The sequence below is a fragment of the Mauremys reevesii genome, linkage group 6, assembly GCF_016161935.1.
Source record: "Mauremys reevesii isolate NIE-2019 linkage group 6, ASM1616193v1, whole genome shotgun sequence".
NCBI lineage: Eukaryota > Metazoa > Chordata > Testudines > Geoemydidae > Mauremys > Mauremys reevesii.
The window spans coordinates 105,340,967-105,353,922 of NC_052628.1; the positions used below are offsets into that span (position 1 = coordinate 105,340,967).

The 12,956-nt window shown below is 44.1% G+C and overlaps 1 protein-coding gene and 1 pseudogene across 3 annotated transcripts in view; one reads left to right on the forward strand and one right to left on the reverse strand.

Annotated features, from left to right (window-relative positions):
• PTPRD (protein tyrosine phosphatase receptor type D) overlaps nt 1-12,956 on the forward strand; it is a 1,010,945-nt gene that overhangs the window by 676,354 nt on the left and 321,635 nt on the right. The gene's annotated exons all lie outside the window — the stretch shown is intronic.
• LOC120407954 lies at nt 9,578-12,776 on the reverse strand (annotated as a pseudogene).

The window sequence follows — 12,956 nt, forward strand, 5'->3', positions numbered from 1 at the left end:
TTTGCATGAACCAATTAATGTGCAACATGAAACCCTCCTCTGCATAGGGCACTTTACCTTATTGTGTAGACAAACTCTCTGTTACAGCTATCTTAACAGTTCTCTGGTGGGGGAAGGTATGAAGTATATCACATAATACTTATTTTTTCGACAGTTGTGCAATCAGGACTAATTTTCCAGGCTAATGAATGACGAATTACATATGCATCTTCTGTTATTGTTGGGAGTTATGCAGTTAATCCTTTATCATTGTGCTATAAATGTGTACCTCTTAGTTTTGTACCTTAACTATGGAACCTAAAAATAATGGGCCAAACCCTCAACTAGTGTAAATTGCCATACCTCCATTGAAGTCAAGGAACTGCCCCCAATTTACACCAGCTGAGGATCTGGCCAAAGGATCTAATAGAATGCTTTATCTACATAATGCATGGACAATTACGTTTTCAGAAAAAATATTCTACATATTTATTTATTAAATACTATCTTAAGAGACCACTTAGGGAATCAGTTAAAAATAAGGATTATTGGAGACGGCCTTCTAAAAGAAATATAGGAAATTGATCAGTAGCTTCAGGGATACTTTCAAGACAAGAGGCTGCCTAACAGGCATGGTTTCTCAGACAGGTTTCATTGTATCTTTAATAAAGGTTTTAAAATAACAAAATTACAATTAAAATAAAAGCAGCCTTCAAGAATGTGCCTGCAAAATTTCTAAGAGCACAAGTTTGTGTTAATGCAAATGCATATTTTTATCGGCCATTGTAGGGTTTGACAGGGCCGCCCTGAAGTTTCAAGGGGCCTGGGGCAGGGCCGAGTCTTCGGTGGCAATTCAGCAGCGGGTCCCTCTTGGAGGGAAGGACCCGCAGCCGAATACAGCTGAAGAATGAAGCGACTGTGGTAGAGCAGCCTAAGTGCTGCCGATCGCGGCTTCTTTTTTTCCCCCTTTTCTGCCGCTTGTGGCGCTTGTACTCACCGGGTAGTGCTCCGAGGCTTCAGCAGCACTTCAGCGGCGGGTCCTTCACTCGCTCCGTCTTCCGCTGTACTGAAGGACCCGCCGCCGAAGACCCAGAGCGAGTGAAGGGCTCGCTGCTGAAGTGCCACCGATAACCCAGAGCGGCTCGCGGGGCCCATGCAGGGCCCGGGGCAAAATGACGCACTTACCCCTGTCCCCTCCGGGCGGGCCTGGGTTTTGAGCACTCAAATGGGTGTGTTTTTGGAAGGATGTCCTATGACATGATATAAATAGTGATGGGACAGAGTATGTACACTCATTCACAGTCACAAAGAAAACTAGCATTAGGGGTGAAGTCCTGGCCTTATTGGTAACCGTGAGAGTTTTGTCATTGACTTCAGTGGGGCCAGGATTTTATTCTCTGTGTTTTGTTTTTAGTTTTGCCCCATTGACAAACTGGCACTTTGGCCATGTTGCAACCATTGTTTTTGTCAGTGGATAGAGCTAGTGTTAGAAAAGCAGTTAAAAATATCAGGCCAAATCCTTTACTGGTGCAAATCAGCATGGTCCGTAACTTGAATGAAGCTATTCTGAATGACAACAACCTGATGATCTGGCCATTGGTATTTGATAAAATATAATCCAAAACTCATTTTCTTTTTGGTTAATATTGTTTGTACAAAGCTGTAGGAATAAACCATAAATCTGGGATTTAAGTAGTCTAGAAAATGGTCTGGAAACTGGAAAATGCCAGTGAAGGAAGATTTATACACAGCTCCCATACTTTGCATTGGATTCTGGAAACCGGTGGATGCCAGTGAACATGTTGAAGGATGTAGGAGATAGAAATGTTAAGATAGATGAAATGTTGGTCCTTTAAGTTTAACCTGAAGTCTGTTTTTTGGTTTTCTATATTCACCTTTTAATATGCATGCATGTCTCCCTTTAACATTGATGAATGTACTCATACATTCAGGAGCAATTATATTCCTTAGTTTCAGTTATATTAGCCACTATAACCAATATGTTCAGACATGATTATTTTTTTTTAAATGACCAATAACTTGTAACCTTATCATAAAAACACAATAACTTCATGGAGAAATGAACAACTTTTCATAACTGAATGGGAAATGTTGCCTTTTAAAATTAATTAAACTAGCTCTTTTTGTTTTTATTTTTTTTCTTCTAATTTCATGGGTTGTTTTTTTTACTGAATACAAGATGTTAAGAATTGCTCGGTCACTGGTGAAACACTGTTGAAATTTACTTCCATACCAGTGCCAGGAACAGTAACAATGATAAAGTTATTCAGTAATATTTATAGTCTGTGGGTGTGGTAACTTCATTTGGACATTTCTAATTTCAATTATTTATATTTAAAAAGCATGGATTATGTTTACAGCACACTCTTTGCTAGGGCCATATTTTTTTCTTGGATACATACATACTAGGGTTGCCAACTTTCTAATTACACAAAACCGAACACCCTTGTCCCACCCCTGCCACACCTCTGTCCTGAGGCTCTGCCCCTGCCACGCCCCTTCTTTGAGGCCTCATCCCCACTCACTCCAGCCCCCCTCCCTCTGTCGCTCACTTTACCCGACTCTCACTCACTTTCACTGGGGTGGGGCAGGGGATTGGGGTTGGGGGGGGTGACAGCTTCAGCTAGTGGTGCGGGCTCTGGGATGGGGCCAGAAATGAGGGGTTTGGGGCAGTACCGGATTTACCATGGCACCAGAGTGCCAGGCCCAAGCTCAGAAGCGGGCCCCTAACACTCGCTTCCTCCCCTCTGTAGAAACAGAGCCTCAGGGCTGCCCAGATCCAGCATGGGAGCTGTGAACCCCTGGGACCCTGGGAGATGTAGTTCCTTGGCCAGCTCCCTGCCTATAGAGCTGGCCCTGGAGCAGGGAAGGAACTACATTTCGCAGCATTCCCTTGCTGCTATCAACAGGAAAGGGAGGGAGTAGGGAAGCTGAGAGACTCCATGTGCTGTAGCTTGCTGTGAATGGAAAGCTGGCTGCTAGAAGAGGGTGGCACTGTGAATGGGGAACAAGTGTGCCCACGAAGTAGAAGGCTTTGCCCCAGATATCCCCCTCAGAAGACTTCCCCAGACTAGCTTAGGGGTGCTGGTGTGACCTCGCCTGGCAGCCCCCAAAGAAGGAACTGGGTGGACTAAATGGACAGTTCACCCCTCTATCTGAAACCTAGAAAGGGAGGTATGTGGATCGCACTAGAACAGGGGTAGGCAACCGTATGCGGCACGCGAGCTGATTTGCAGTGGCACTCATGCTGCCCAGGTCCTGGCCACTGGTCCAGGAGGGCTCTGCATTTCAATTTAATTTTAAATGAAGCTTCTTAAACATTTTAAAAACTTTATTTACTTTACATACAACAATAGTTTACTTATATATTATAGACTTCTAGAAAGAGACCTTCTAAAAACATTAAAACTATTACTGGCACGCAAAACCTTAAATTAGAGTGAATAAATGAAGACTCGGCACACCACTTCTGAAAGGTTGCCGACCCTTGCACTAGCAGTTAAAATGATAAGTAAGGGAGGGGAGGCTCTGCTAGAGGACCTGGGCAGCTTCAGATACAGTACAGGAGGATTTCCACATCTGAGCCATGAAAATAGAAATTTACTTTTGTTTTCTAGATTTATCTAATATTCAGAAAGGGAATCTAGCACCTGCCTTCCAGATTTGAACACCCTCAAAATTCAGGAGTGCTTAAGCTCAATTTGGGCAACTGTTACATCATTTCTCCCAAATCAAATATGCTGATCCACTGTAATTTGCTGTAGAAAAAGTAGGATAAAATTGAGCAACAAATGCTGGGGTCTTCCCAGTGTTAACTAGGACTGGAATTGCTATTTTCAACAGCCATTGCCATTTTATTTTTTTAGTTTTGTTTCTTTAAAAGGAAGACAGTAATATTGCACTGGCAAATTCCCCATAGAAACGAAGAATGGAACAAAAGAATAATAAAGGTACCTCAACTTTTCCTCATTTATGTAGGACAGTCTTATAATATGGATCCAGATATCTTCCAATCACAGAAGCTGAAAATTGTTCCACTTTACTGCAGTCTGTAACCATGCGGGAACCAGTCCTCTTTGTGTTCTGTGCACATCCAAAATCCCTGCTGAATTCAGAAGTGCCTTGCTTTTGTGACCATACTACCCGATATTTTCAGCCCTTGTAAGCAAAGCAGGGTTACATTTAGTAATTGGGTGGGAAGCCTTTCAGAACAAGTTAGGTGCTCTTGGAGGTGTTGCTTATTCACTAGCTAATGTGAGACCTTCTTGTTACAATAGTAAACTAGTGCAGCATAGACTGCACTTTGCTCCTAGAGTCTAGAATGGGGCCTTTGCTTCTATACACAGCCCATTAAAGACAATGAAAAGACTCCCACTCACTTCAACAGGCTTTGGACAGAACTGGTTATACACAGGGTAACTCCACTGTCTTCACAGGGTCTTGGTCTCACAGCAGAGGGGGGCATGTGAGCTTGTTGCAGAGCTGCTGCTCAGGGATGGGAACCTCCTGGCACCCCAGCCTCCAAAATCATTCAGGCTGCACTTTCTGCATGACTATGTGCTAGCTGAGGGGTATGTGGGAATTGGTGGCCTCTGCTACAGGTGATGGGAATCTCAGGTACTTAAAGCCATGGCCTAGAGGAGAGAAGTGCCTAGCTCCAGAGTCTTTAGCTGCCTAGGGCCAGGGCTGACGATTTAGAGTCCCTAGTGCTGCCGTTGCAAGGTTCAAGCATGCTCAGCCTTGGAATTGCCACCCCTCCTGCAGCTAGTAGCTGCAGCTGTCTAAGGCTGGCCTCTGGCAATTGGCCCCATGGCTGTAGCCAGAGAAGCGGCAGGTGGCTCTGTGACTACTGGGGGCCATTAAGCTAGAGCAGATAAAGAGAGTGGAGTTAACCTCAAGGAACAGAGGTCGCCAGTAGGAAAGGAATGTCAAGGGGAGCAGGTCAGGCTTGCAGCGGGAGAAGAGCCCCAGCTGGGTGGGAGCATGTCCAAAGTAGAAAGGAAACACGTATGGGGAGAGGTGGTGGTGACCAGGTAGCAGACTAGCATGTAGATGGGAGCAGAGGGAGAGAGGCTGGTGTCTTCAGATTCCCAAGGGCTAAGTCCTCGCTTTGGGGAAATGGTGTTTGCAGGTTGCTTGCTCACATGGCAGGACGGCGGCTGAGGGAGGGATCTGTCAGAATTGATCAGGTATCTCCTGGCTTTAGAACTTTGAGCTGAGACTAGGACCACATGCCGTGACTGGTGACGGGGGGGTACTGGAGACATGGCTAGAGAAGGTCTGAATGAGGAAGGAGATAAATCTGTGGGGAGTTTCCCCGATCACTATGAAAGTTCTACTCACTGTGGACACTGATAAACCCACATGGGTGTACAGCTCAATGAGAAAAACCGGGAGCTGAGGGAGCTGTGTATGGCAATGCATATAGTCATGTAGGGGTGTGTGATCAAAATGAAAAATGCCTCTGAGATTCAGTACCGGATATACTATTGCACCAATGGCACTGCCACACCAGGCCTACACTCGGAGCCCACAGTGACTACATGGGGCCCACAAATATGTTTGGTGCCGGGGCCCACAAAAGGTTAATCCGGCCCTGGTTCAGGGTGCGGGAGGGGGCTGGGGCAGGGGTTGGGGGTGCGGGAGGGGGTGAGGCTTCCACCTGGGGGTGCGGGCTCTGGGGTAGGGCTGGGGATGAGGGGTTTGGAGTGCAGAAGAGGCCTCAGGGCTGGGGGCAAGAGGTTTGGAGTGTGGAAGGGGACGCAGGCTACAGCTGGGGAGGTGGGCTCTGGAGTGGGCCCGGGGATGAGGGGTTTGGGGTGCAGGAGGGGGCTTCAGGCTGGGTCTGAGGGGTTTGGAGTGCCGGAGGGGGCTTAGGGTTGAGGCAGGGTGTTGAAGTCGAGGAGGGTGTGTGGGGACCAGGAGGGAGTTTGGATATGGGAGGGGGTTCCAACCTGGGGTAGGGAGTTCGGGGTGCGGACTCCGGCCAGTCGGTGCTTACCTCAGGTGGCTCCTGGGCGGCGGTGATCCAATACGACTTCACAGTTTGGGATTCGTTAATCAGTACAGGCTCCCTGAAACCAAAGGATCTGGCCAAATAAGTGTATCAGAAGATGGGGAAAATACTAGTGTAAGGTACTAACCTGTTAGGAGCTAAGGTCAGAAGGTGCTGTCTGCTCAGATTTACCAGACAAAGTTCCAACTCCTCATCTGTTCATTGTCATTTCCATAACATAAGTGATTTAATAAAAGCAATAATAACATGTTTAAAGCAGTGTGCCTCATACCTGTTCTTCTCATATGTTTGAAGGCCAAGTATCTGGCATTACTGCACATCGTGTCATGGGCTAATGTCTATACAGGTTTGTGTGCAAGAGTGCATGTATATGCCACATGTGCATATGGGGGATGCTGCACATCAAAAATATAAAAACACATATTGCACAATTAAGTGTAATTGAGAATTAGGAATAAGACCAAACACATAAAAAATACAGTTAAGACTATTGTTTACTTTGGTGTTTTGCACCTTCATCAGTAATTTCTTTTTCTTTGCTACCCTATATTCAATTACACTGTTGTATTATTATACTGAAGTGCATTGTAAGGAAGGGGGGGACAGGACTTCAAAGACTCTGTTATGTTTCCATGAGTATTTTTGAAAGCTGCCAACACTGAGGTACAGGTTTGATATTGGAAGTGAAAGCATCAAAGTATAACTTCTAAATATTTATTGCTAACTCTAATTAGAATTTTTTCCAGTTGTATAGTGGCAGCTTTTGACACATGGATATGCAAAATTATTGAAACTCTTGAAGATGATTTTCTAAAGGCATTCAATTCAGGAAGAAAGAACAGAATAATTGATTCTAGTGAGTTATGTACAATGCAGTAATTCATTCAAGAGGTTCTATTATTATTATATATGGTGCATTACATGTTAAGGGACACAAAGAGTAAATTATTACCTTCCAGACAGCCCTCATGAAACTGCAAATTTTATATATACTAAAACCAAAACTTTTAAACATTTTTCATTTAGAATAAAATTACATGGCTGACTGACTACATATCTTGATTTACAAATATATGTTAGTGCTATGTGAGCTTTTTTTACTTCAATCTTGAATGCACTTGAATCAACCTTGATTCAAGTTAGAGTTATGTGGTGTTTGACTAGCACTGGTTTCCTCTGTCCCCTGTCTCCCCTCTTGCAAATTGTTCATATAACCCAGATAACTATTTTATAGGGGGAGGCGGATTTTGAGGCTAATATTTGCTAGTGAATGTTCAATATGAACCTTATTTCCATACAATCACTTGGGTAAATCACTTGCTGTTTCTCCTGTGTGCCTGAGCTTACCTCATATGATAAGGCAGGGGTGGGCAAACTACGTCCGGCGGGCCGGATTCGGCCCCTCGGGGCTTTGGATTCAGCCCGTGGGATTGCCCCCCACGGGCCCCGCGCCACTCTGCAGAAGCAGCAGGCACCAGTTCCCTGCAGCTCCTGGGTGAGGGGGCAGAGGGCTCTGTGTGTTGCCCTTGCCTCCAGGCACCGCCCTCTGTAGCTTCCATTGGCCGAGAATGGGGAACCGTGGCCAATGGGATCTTCGGGGGAGGTACCTAGAGGCGCGGCAAGGACAGCGCATGCGGAGCCCTCTGCCCTCCCCCTCCCCCAAGGGCCGCAGTGCTTCATGGAGCCTGCCCTGGCCCTGGTGCATGCCGCTGCCACCCTGGAGCCGCTTTAGGTAAGCTGTGTCAGGCTGGAGCCCGAACCCCTCCTGCACCCCATCCCCCAACTCCCTGCCTGCACCTCACACCCCTCCTGCACCCCAACACCCTGCCCCAAGCCCCCTTGTGCATCCTGCACCTCAATTCCCTGCTCTGAGCTCCCTTCTGCACCCTGCACCACTCCTGCACCCCGCACTTCCTCACGCACCCCAAACCCCTGCCCCAGCCCCTGCATACAATTTCCACACCCAGATGTGGCCCTCGGCCCAAAAAGTTTGCCCACCCCTGTTGTGATAAGGAGTGTCAACAGAAGCTTCACTTGGTTTCTCAGTGAGAGAGATGCGCTATTTTAATTGAGCGCCCTGATCTAGCAGAAAGTCAGAAAAAAAGAAAACAACGATAAAGCTTTTATTCTAGTCTCTGCATCTGACTTTCACCAGCATGTCACCATTTTTAGCTTCTCCAGTTATTTGAATTCTGTTATGTGGTAGTCTACAGAGGTTAGGACTGAGTCCTGGCTCAACCAGCCAGCATCACTGTGTTAATCACTGTTGGGGGCTCAATCTCCCTCATGAACGTGCTCCTTCTGGGGTTACATAGCAAATGCAAATGTACTGTACATCTTAGTGGGAGCTGAGAATTCCTGGCATTAAAAGATCACTCTTCTGATGACCTTGCTACTCCAGTATCTCTTTCTACTTGTTTGGGGTGCTTCTACTTAACTGTGATCCCCACAAGTATTCCTGGATCATGGTGCACCTATTCATAGTGGTGATAACAGGTTAGTAATCACAGGATCCAGAGAGCTTTGGGTCAGAGAACTTGGTACATCCTGTACAATATGATCTTGGATCCCAATGAGATTCAGTGCCTGCAAACCTATGCCACTTAATTCTCACCAAAAATCATGAACCCAATTCAAATTGCACTTGGAGGGGTTGGCACAACTATGATATGCAAATCTGTTTGACTGATTTGTCTAATCTTTGAATTTCTAAACATGCTCATCACCTTAGTATCTGAGCATATTTAAATATTCCATTCAATAAAAGATAAGAGTGCATTAAGGTTGTTTGGTCAAGCACTTAAAAGCATAAAATACTAATGTTAAAATGACCAGCATAACTGTGACTATGCTGCCCTTGAATACGCATTGTGATACTACAGTGATATGTATATTAATTAGTAAGTAAGGCAGAACTATAAAGCACTTTTTCACTTAATTTGCGCTTTACTACAGGCTCCATGGGAGCATACCTCATTCAATGCATTCCTCTTAATAACAAAGGAATCCTGTCTCATTCAATGCACATATGTACTGCAGCCTAACTTCGCTCCAAACAATGAAAAGAAGTGTTAACAAGCCAGTCCATTTGCAGTATACATATGTAAAGTGCTATATTTAAAAGCTCAGGACTTGCCCTATACCTAACTAGTTACCACTGAAACACTCAAGAGTACAAAGCTTTTTCTCCTTTGGGTTCTTCCCTTACCCTCTTTATCTGATGAAGTCATTATTTCTGAGCAGAGATATGTCTAAACTGGAACACTGGGTTTGACCCTCTCAGTCTCTGAGGAAGTGCAACTCATGCCCATCTCTGTTGATAAATGTTTTGTTTTCAAGGAAAGACAATGACAGGTCATTTGCAGTTACATTACTAGGAGTTAAGTCCAGGTTTCAAAGATTTACCAAGTCAATATGAAAGATGAAACATTCCCAGCATCCAGAAATCCAAACCATTCCCAAGCTCTTGGAAAGAGGAAAGTATCAGGATTTTTTAATATAAAAATGCAGGGACAGCCCAGTCTGTGATATTCCCCGTCCTGGGTCACTGGCAGCTCAGAGCTACTCTGCCATGCACAATTTGAAGGTCCTGTCATATGAGCATGTTGCTATTAGCTGTCCATCTGAGGAGATATCCAGTCCCATTACTTTTGCCTTGTGGCCAGCCAGCGTTTTCAGAGGGGACCAGCCTGGGTGAGTCCAGATCTTGGCTGTGTTATCATAAGCACCGGTGAGCAGGAAGTTACCAGGCGTAGGTTCAAACTTCACTCCGGTCACCAGGTTCTGGTGGGCAGGTATGGTGTAGACACACTTCCTCTGGCGGAGGTCCCACACTTTGCATGTATTGTCCCCGCTGCCAGTTGCTATGTGATATTCATTTGGGGAGAAGTTAATCCCATAGATTTCCTTCAGGTGGCCCTCCAGGAACATGATACAGTGCCCAGTAGGCAGATTCCACACCCGACCAAAGACATCCATGCCACCAGTCCCAGCAAGAGAGCCATCAATGTGGAAGGCGATGTCATAGACCCCCTTGCTGCCCCTCCTGATGGAGAATCTCCTCTTGAGCTTGCAGGATTCCTAACAAGTTACCATTCCTAGACCATGAAATACATGAACCACCCTGCCCCTTTCTAACCGCTGGAAGGGAGAGATAGTATTCTCCCTCTCTGTCCCCCACCCCATCCCAGAGCTCCCTGACTGTTGTAAGAATACAAAATGACATCTGTGCTTTATTTAGCATGTATTATTTTTATTGCTTATTATTTATTATTATTCCTTTTGTCATTAAAATACACAAAAATTGATATGTCATTAGCTGTATGCATAAAGAGAAGATGAGAGAGCCACTGAACTGATATATTTAAAACTGCCACCCTTTTAAAAATATATATATATAAACTCTGGTTGATTTTAGCAAGGATTCTGTTTGCAAACCCCAATATGCAGCCTAAGGGGTTGGTTACATATAGAATTTATTAGTAGTAGTGCAAGTAATGCGCACCACTATATGTTTCAGAGTACTGTGTAAATACTAACTCAGCCTTGCAAAAATATTTTTGTCCACTCACCTGGAATGATTAGATAAAAAATATGTATGTATATAAAATAATACTTGCCTATTAAAATATTTATAATATTTATATCATCAATTTGTTTATTATCGTCTTGGTGGTAAGGGTGGAAAATTAGTGAGGTTTTGTATGTTTATTTTTGCCTTGCCTAGTAAATTGATGTAATCACACCAGGCTGCCTTAATAATCCTCTCTATACTCATGTGATTTAAGTAAGTAGTAGTATCCTAGAGGCAAGGAATTTGAGATATGGAGGTTAAGTGACTTGCTCAAGGCCACTGAGCAAATCAGTGGCAGGAACAGGTTAGAACTCGGGAGTTTTGGTCCTAGCCCTGTGCTAAGTCCAGTAGAAAACTGCCTCTTTCAATGCTGGCTCTGAATTTCATCAGTTTAAGCCAGATCTCAGGTCATTTAGTCTATGAATTGTTTAACCTGTTTAGCTGTGAAGTAAATAGAGATCAACTTCCTTTGTTTTCCTAATAAGTAGAATTGATCAGATTTCTCTCCTACTCTTACTTTTAGGGACAAAATATTTGAATATATAGAAAAAGAAAATTGTATTCCGTAATGTTAGTTATATTTTAATAGTTTGAATCTTTATTTTTAAGAAGTTAGGTCACTGTCCTTTCTGATTGTGGTGGAGCTTGCAGAGTGGAAATTTGTGTGATAGGGTATAAAATGTAAATTAGTTTTCTTAGTAGTTGTCTTGGCTAGAGAGCTATTTGTGTAGTTTACAAAATCCTGATGAACTTGGATATTTTAAATTTTGTAAACAGTTAGAAATAAACTGGACCCGATGCTGTGGTATGGCGTGATCACTTTGTGTCACAACACTAGTAGATTCCGTCTGTAGAACTTAGTGTTTGGCCCTGTTAAGATCACCCTAGTGCCTATGGGCTCTCTAGTGGTAAAGAAGCTCTTAAACTAGTCCTTCCCTGCTCCTGGTGTAGGAAGTGTGGCCAGAGAAAACAGGGTGTGGTCACGGCCCACCTAGGCTGCACTAATCCCTGTGGTTTCAGCAGGTGGGGACTGTTAACAGCCAGTATAAATTAGATCAACCCTCAGGGTCCTGTAATTGTGTCAGGAGACAAATCTACACACGATGGATCTGTCTGCACTAGATCTGGGAGCGAGGCTTGAAGCCCAGGTCAACAGACTTATGCTAATGGGACTTGCACACTAGCATACTAAAAATAGCTGTGCAGACATCGCTTGGATGTTGCAGCTTGGGCTGAAGCATGGATTTTTAAGCCCCCTTGGCTGGAGAACCTGAACTACAGCCCAAACTGCAACATCTATGCAGCTTTTTTTAGTGTGCTATCTTGATCCCACTACCACAAATTGGTTGGCCCAGGCTAGGAAACTCAGTGTAGCATGTACCCAATGGCCCTATAAACAGGCAGGTGCTAAGATGAGCTTTACACCACCTTTGCTGCCTCATCCCTTGTTCTCTGCTATTTGTAATTTCTTGATGTCCCATTTTGATGGGCATGTATTTGACTGAATGAAAATTCTTTAAAGTGTCGTAATTATTTTTTTCTGGTACCTTAGTTTAATATTGAAAAGAATACCCAAAGAACAGCATGAAAACTTGGCACTATGATAGGCTACGCTGCAATATTACCAAATATTACCAACTGCTGTTTATGTCAGATGCACCTTCTTGGGCAGTTACAAATACAAAACAACAGTCATTTAGGATGAAACAAATAAATATTGTTGTACTGATAGTGCTGATCTACTGCATATACTGCTTAAAACTAAAGTCTGTGCACAGGCTTTACAGAACCACTCCCACTCACAGCATGTTTTGTAAGTCAACCCTAATACAATAAATGAAGTGTTATGGTGGCGTACAGATTAGCATAAAACTGAGTAAATGCCACTTCACTGACCATATGCTGTATGTCACAGGAAAATGGAGAGTTTACAAAGTACTGTGGATTTGTGGCAGTTAACACAGAAATATACAAATTAGATTCCTTTTTATATCTAAATTTAACTTTTTTTTTTTTAATATTTAACCTTTTGGTTATTTTTTTGTCCTGGTACAACTATTTTGGTTAGCGGTGTGACTTTTTTATTGAAATAGTTTTAACAAGCAACCCCTAGCGTGAATACAGTGATACTGGTATAAAAGAGCTTATAGCAGTACAGGTCTCTTGCAACTTACGCGCATTTAACATGCGCGATTTCAACTTTACACGAACGGCTGGAGTGGGGGGCGTGGCCTCAAGCGAGGGGGGCGTGGCTTCAAGATTTAAAGGTCCTGGGCCACTGTGGCGGGAAGCCCGGCGGAGCCCTTTAAATCCCGCCAGCAGCTTTGGCAGCCGGGCTGGGGCTGGCATTTAAAGGGCCCGGATCTC